This window comes from Mustela nigripes, chromosome 3 (assembly GCF_022355385.1).
Source record: "Mustela nigripes isolate SB6536 chromosome 3, MUSNIG.SB6536, whole genome shotgun sequence".
Classification (NCBI taxonomy): Eukaryota; Metazoa; Chordata; class Mammalia; order Carnivora; family Mustelidae; genus Mustela; species Mustela nigripes.
This window is the reverse complement of record NC_081559.1, coordinates 193,476,967-193,484,457: the sequence shown is the minus strand read 5'-3', so window position 1 is coordinate 193,484,457 and position 7,491 is coordinate 193,476,967.

The window sequence follows — 7,491 nt, the reverse complement described above, 5'->3', positions numbered from 1 at the left end:
ATAGTAGTGGAAGACCAAGGTTGTGAGTCCGGTCTTTGATTCTTTATCCAACCTTCTTTAGTTCTCTCTTAGGGGATGGGGTCGGGGGGGTACCAGTGTGACGCATAGCATTTATGCATAAAGATGCCGACATACAGCCTGTCAGTTACAGGTCACAATTGCTTGCAGAATATCTAGATATATAGACACAGGGACGCCTGGGTGGCTCAGTTGGTTAAGCGGCTGCCTTTGGCTCAGGTCATGATCCCAGCGTCCTGGGATTGAGTCCGACATTGGGCTCCTTGCTTGGCAGGGAGCCTGCTTCTCCCTCTGCCTCTGCCTGCCATTCTGTCTGCCTGTGCTTGCTCTCGCTTCTCTCTCTATGACAAATAAATAAAATAAAATCTTTAGATATATAGACACAGATATACATGAAAATATTATGTGCATCTTTGAATGGGACTATGGGTGCATATCCATGTGCTGTAGACATGGGTATATTTATGACATTATTTCAACAATCATTTATTTATGTATCTAACATGCCACACTATATAATCCAGATATACATGAAAAACACACACACATATCTACAAATTAAATATCAGCCCTATTTAGGTGCTACAGAGAACTGCATCTTTCTGCTCAGTAGAGACTGCGTGTTTACTTATTTGTGTCTATAGGAGGCATAGAGCAGAAGTCCAATACTTGCCTCAATCCACCTGTCTAATCCACTCGCACTGTCCTTACAGGTCTAAGCCACGACCGTCCCCTACTTCCTGGTCAAGAACTGTTTCCAGACAGGGCTGAAGTCATTCTGTCTGACCTTCTGTCCTGGCTGTGGAAAGCCATTAACCATAACTGGAATTAAATCAAATTAATAGTGAGGGAAAGACAGCAAGCAGGGTAGGAAAGAGGTCAGTGGGACAGGCTGGATGTTCCCATTCTGCTCTCTGTGGCATTGCACGAGGAAGATGGGGTGTGGAATCCTTTTTCTTATGGGAGGCAACCCTCCACCCACAGACAGACACCGGCGGCCTTGGGGGGTCACCCACCGAGCCTCGGAAATCTAGGAGCCCACACAAAAGGAAAAAGGGGAGTCTGGGAAGGTTAGTGACCTTACCCCACCCTGACCAGTGTGAAGCAGAAGCATGGAGTTTGGGTTCAAGGCTGTGGGCCCATCTGTCTCCAAGACGTAGTCCTTTCCGGTTCCTTCCCGTCACCTTCAGAGACACCGGAGATTTATTTTAAGGAGCTGGCTTATGCGGCTACGGAGGCCGGTGAGTCCAGACTCTGGAGGACACGCTGGCAGTCTGGACACTGGGGCGAGCCACTGCTGCCGTCCAACAGCCCCTGATGGGAGAGGGAGGAGGTCAGCCTCTGGGTCTCTTCAGGCCTCAGTTGACTGGATGAGGCCCCGCCCCACCACATTATGGAGGGCAACCTGCCTCATTCTGCTTCCACCAACTTAAATGTAAGTCTCAGACAAAAGCACCCTTACAGAAACTTCCAGAATACTGGTTGGCCACATATCTGGGAGCCATGGCAGCCAAACTGACACACAAAGTTAACCATCACAAGCCAAAGATATAATCAAGCCCATCTCCCCAGGCTTTGGTCCCCTGTGTAGTCCCTTCTCTCTACCTGGCCCATTAGGATTGGTATCAGCGGCCACTGCAGATCCTGGCTGGACCCCTGAGAGAGAGAGAGAGACAGAGAGAAGCTGACGAGTTAGCCACCTATGATGTCAGCCACATGGACCACAGGGGGCCAGCGTCCCAGGAGCAGCCACACCAAGTCCAAACAGGCCAGTCAGCTGTGATCGGGGTGGTGGTTGTGGTGGCTTCACCCCTTGCTCCCCGCTCAGCAGGGCCCAGTGCCAGAAGTGTCCCTGAGGGAGGCCGGTGCAAGCAGATACCCAGGCCTGGGTACGACGGAAAGCAGGTCGTGGTGGGAACTCTCAGAAGGAGAGTAACTGCCAGCTCGTGAGGATATTGGTTCAACCTTCACCTCGTCTTATTAAGACAGTGTGTCCTCGGGGCCCCTGGGCTTCTGCCTTCAGCTCCGATCATGGTCCTGGAGTCCTGGGATCCAGGCCCGCGTCTGGCTCCCTGCTCAGTGGGAAGCCTGCTTCCTCCTTTCCCTCTCCCTTTCTGCCGCACCCCTGCTTGTTTGCCCCTCCCTCTGTCAAATAAAAAAAATAATAAAGTATTTTAATACACACATACATACACACATACGTACGTACATACATGCATGCCATGGCATGTCCGTCCTCAGAAATCCCGTGCCCTACACTCCTGCACGGGCTGTTCACCTGATCGGCCATGCTGGGACCCGTGAGATCCCTGAGCTCGGGCCTGGCTCAGCATCAGAACCCAGGCCCAGGGTGCGAGAGAGCAGGGCTCCCGCAGGAACAGCAGAGACAGGGGAGGGCATTTCTGGGAAGAGTCCAGTCCACAGGGCTTGGGAGAGGCGCGTGTTATCAAGTCAACCTCCCTCCCTCCCTGCCCAGCCCATTCCCCGTGAATGTACCTTCCCTGCTTTGGTGTCCAAGACCATACATGGCTGTCGTCCCCAGGGGGACCTAGGCTGGCTCAGAAAGGGGCTGTAGCCCTGGGTGGGGTCATGTCCCCCTGCAGCCCACCAGAGGACCCATGCTTGGGGGGATCAGCCCTGGCAAGCGGAGCTGGACAGGCCCCTCTTCCTGTGGGCTCACCCTGCAGGCCATCCCTCTCTGCCCCTTTGCCCCATCTCTCGCAGTGAGTCTGCAGGGAGAGCTCCACTCTGGGCCCTGTGCAACCAGGATGTGCGGGGGGGCCTGTTCCCGGCCCCGAGGCTGGAGCCACCTCCTTCCATCCCTCTCGGGGCTCCTCCGACTTGCCTTGGGCAGCTCCCGCAGCCAGAGGAACATCACCCCTTGGGAAGAGGTAGGCATCAAAGTCAGCTCTGCTGGGCCCCCACCATGTCTCGCCCCTGGCATGGGACTTTTGACAGTTCCAACCCTTGTGGGCGGAGCCATTGTCACCTGGCACCTGGCGCTGGGTTACTAGTGCTCCATGTCCTGGGTTACTGGTGCTGGGCGCCCGGGGTTACTAGTGCTCGATGCTCGGGGTTACTCGTACTGGACGCCCAGGGTTATTGGTACTGGACGCCTGGGGTTAATGATGCTGGACGCCCTGGGTTAGTGATGCTGGACGCCCTGGGCTACTAGTGCTCCATGCCCGGGGTTACTGGTGCCGGATGAACCAGCAGGAGAACAGCACCTCAGCTGATTGTGGTCTAACGTTTTACGGACAAGGACCCAAGGCTGAGGGTTGAGTAAGTTGCTTTGGGCCACACAGACAAGGAGGGGGCACTGGAGCCCAGGTGAAGCTTGTCGGATCCCAGCTCAGGACCCCAAGATCATGATCTGGGCTGAAACCAAGAGTCACTTGCTCAACTGACCGAGCCACCCACCGAGCTCCATACTGGTGTGAAGGGGCTGCCGACCTCCCACACTTTCCTGTTTGGCATGGGAACTCCGGCTCAGGGCAGGGCAGCAATCTCACTGAACCACTGGCGGGGGTCTGGCCTCCAACTGGGAGCAAGCAGCTGGGAACACAGAGCACTCCTCCCCGCGGCAGGGCCCTGGGTCCCAGTGAAGGACGGGAGACGGAGTTTCTCCCCTGGGCAATGGGCAAGTAACACAATGGCCAAAATCACTTTTCTGAATGCACCTTTTGGGTTCTTTAATAGTCCCCTCTGAGAGAAGTGGGGTGAGCCAGGTCAGTAACACCGCACCTCACGAGAGAGACGTGGGAATGGCTGGGGTTCGTGGTGGGTCGCCCTGGTTTTGCTCTGGGCGAGGAGGCAGCAGGCTTCTGGAGACGCAGAGCTGGGTCTCAGGAGAGGGGCCCAGAGTTCTGAGGCGCAGCAGGGCTCGGGCGTGGGGGTGAGCTGGGTCTGGACTCCGTCAGGCTGACGTGGGAACTGGATGTGGGCAGGAAAGCTCTACTGACTGACCTCGGTGCTTTGTGCCCCCACCCAGCCGGCTTCCACGGAAGGGTACGACCACCCGCCCCACGGCCGCCCTCCGACGCGGCACCCGCACCGGCACCCGCACCGGCACCCCGCCCCAGAACAGCTGCATGCACAGCTCCCAACCCCTGCCTCTTCTCTCCTGGGTCCCCCCCAGTGAGCATCAGGAGGAGCCCCCAGCCCATCCCTGCGACCCTGCCTGCGGGCACAGACTCCTGCCCTGAGCACCAGCCTCCTGTGGTCTTCAAGCTTGGGTTGGCCTGTCCTGCAGGCAGGTCGCTGTGTCCTGGGCAGCTCTGGAATGCATTCGTGGTGCTGCCGGTTCCCACTCCAAGAATCTGCTGAAATCTGTTTAACCTGGTACTTCCCGGATCAGGATGCTGTCTGTTCTCTCTCCCCCTCCCCTCTTCCTCTACTTCCTCCTCCCCCTCCCTCTCCTCCTCCCCTGCCCCTCCCCCTCCTGCCCCACCCCCTCCCCCTCCTCTCCCTCCTCTCCTTCTCTTTCTCTTCCTCCCCGCCCACTTTTTCATGAAGCATCTACTTACAGCTCATAGAACCCAATTTTAGAACTAGTCCTTGGAGCCAGTCCTAACAGAGACCAAACTGCTCTCCTGGTGACACTCTCACTGGGAGAAGGATCTGGCAACCAGCTGCCCCCTCCTGGCTGGTATCTGGGTCCTGTCCAGGTGGGGGAGCTCTGGGCATCTGCGTCTAAACCTCCGTGGTCTACAGCCTCTATCTTGGTGAGAAATTGCATTTCTGCCTCCGATTCCTGCTCCGTTCTTGGCTCCTGTCTAGGGCTGCAGGTCATCCCGGGGACCCAGAGTGCTTGCCTGGGATCCTGCAGGCCGGTGGTCCCCTGGAACCCCAACACCTCTCTGATCCTGCTCCAGACCACATATTTAGAACCATGCCCTGCCCTGCCTGACTCCAATCCTTACAGCCCGTGGGCCGACCTGGGAAGATGCTCTTGCTTGTGCTAATTATTAAAGCAGGGGTTGTGGTATGTGCCAGATAGGTTACATCTATTGTTTAATTTCATTCAATCCCTGTAACAACTGTGAGTGTTTCCCACACTGACGCTCCAAGAGGTCTCGCCCCTGGGCCCTAACTCTCAGGATAGTCCCTTACAAAGGCTTCAGTGCCCCATCGCACACGAGTCTCCTAGTGAGGAAACCCTTAGCCTAAGTTCTCCCAGCAGAAGGTGAATACGCGCGTCCCTGCTCCATCCGCCTGCATGGAAGGTTCTGATCCAGGCAGAACTGGACAGCGCCGCCTCCAGGCAAGTGGAGGTGATGGAGGCAGCAGGTGGGCGCACTCTCTGGGTAGGAAACTGTGCCTCACACATCCCAGCTCAGAGGGGCCTCTGCAAAGAGCCATTTTATGCAGCCACCTGACTGGGCCACGAGATCTCAGATTAAATGTCCTTCTGGGTTGGTCTTCAAGGATGTTTCTAGAAAAGATTAACATCTGAATCAGTGGACTAAGATGTCTAAGTTGGGTGAGTTTCATCCCATCCACTGAGGGCCTCAGAACAAAAAGGCTGAGGAAGGCATAACGGTCCCTCTCCCTGACCCCTCGGGCGGGAGCGCTGGTCTGTTCCTGCTCGCGCACTGGAGCGGCACCGGTTTCCTCTGCTGGTCTCCAACTTCAGACAACAGATCATGAAACTTCTCAGTGCCTGTCATCGATGAGTGTTCCAGATAGATCAACAGATAGACAGTGAGAGATAGTGATAGAGAGATAAAGAGAGAGAGAGACAGAGATGATAGATAGAAAGATAGAGAGGTAGATCATCAGAGACACAGCAGAGAGACGGACAGTTTTATTGGTTCTGCTTCTCTGGAGAACCCTGGTAAAGTACAGCCTCATACTTGGGGTGTTAGCAATTTCATCACAGAACTTGTGTTTTGTAAGTGACGTGTCACAGGACAACGCAGCAAGTTGTAAGCACAGGAGATCTGGTCGTTGCTCCCCACCGCACCCACCCCTGCTTGTCGCGCCACAAGCACAGAGCTTCAGGGGCCCCAGAGCTCCTGGAGCCCAATGAGACTCACGGGGAGCCCAAGGTAAGTAAGTGTTTTACACCGGTGGCTGGGTAAGGGGGTGAGTCGGCACAGAACCTGCTTTGAACACAAAAGGAAGGCACTGTCGTGCTAAGAAGTGTGAGCAACCAAAGAACTTGCCTATCCTTTCCTAATCCTGTGACTTCTGTGTTGGGATCAAGCACGATGCTGAACACAGTGAAAGGTGAGATGAACCACAGGTGGGTGAACCGTATTTCCTTCTCCTTGGTCTCTGCTCGTCAGTGAGGAGGAGGGAGAGGGTGCTGTGAATATGCATCCTGAACCGTGAAATAAAACAGTCAAGGTACTTTGGGGTAGCATTTCCATTATCTGGTAGGATCCAAATTCATATGCATGTAACAAGCTACAAATGTGACTCGCGTAATTTCCATACTCCGCGTCTGAGCTGAACGTGCTTACGTTGGCATGGAACGCTGGCCTCGCCCAAGATAAAGATGGCTGGTAAAATCCATGCCGGCGATGTAAAAGTCTATTCTCCTTTACTTAGAATGGCCATTAAATATCAAATAAAGAACCACCTTGATAACTGGAGAGCGTGATCTTGGAAAAACAAAAACAAAACCAAAAAACTCCAAAACTAGGTTTCAGTACCTTTGACAGCACTTTTTGGAACCAGGCACCCTGTATTTCTGTTCTGCTCTAGGTCCTACATGTTACGTAGATAATCGGGAACAGAAAGTTCTAAAACTGTCAGGTGGAGCTGGGTGGATTTTACTCTAATTCTCGTTCTACAGATGTGGAAAGGGAGCCGGTGTCAAATCAGGAATGTTGCTCCGGCCTCCTGTCTGTCCCGCCCTGACAGCTGCGCCACGTGGCCCTGCCCCAGGCTCCGGGGAGCCCACAAGCTGCCAGGGCAGGGTCTTTTCTCGAAAGCTGCTCTGGGTCCAGGCCCCAGCCAGCCTGGCCTTCTTGAACAGCCTCTACTGAGGGCAGAGGCTGTCTGTTCAGCTGTTTTCTGAGAAAGTCCCAGGAATCCTGGCCCCCTCCCCAACAAAGTGCCTTTAGCCATGTGAACTCCCATGCTGTGAGGCCCGTGGCTCACCAAAAAACCTCATTATGGCCGACACAATGCATGAATGTCCCAATCGGCCTGGAATCCTGGCTGGGAATGCCGGCCTTATTCACTGTATTGTATCCGGATAAGAAGGGCGCCTTTAGGTACAGAGAGAAGAGGGGGGCATGTCTTGTCTTGGGCATGGGAGGCAGTGTCCACCCCACGGTTGTGGGGCCTCCACTTTCCCACGGCTCCTCCCCTCCGGCTCTGGCTTCATCCCACTGGCTTTGAATCTGAAAGTCTTTTCCAAGGTTGACCTGTTCAGAACATCTTGGATTGGTGGACAAGCAAGGTGCTGGGCTGGGGAGGGGACAGGACTGCACAAACAGAAGGCTGGGCTGGGCGTCGGGG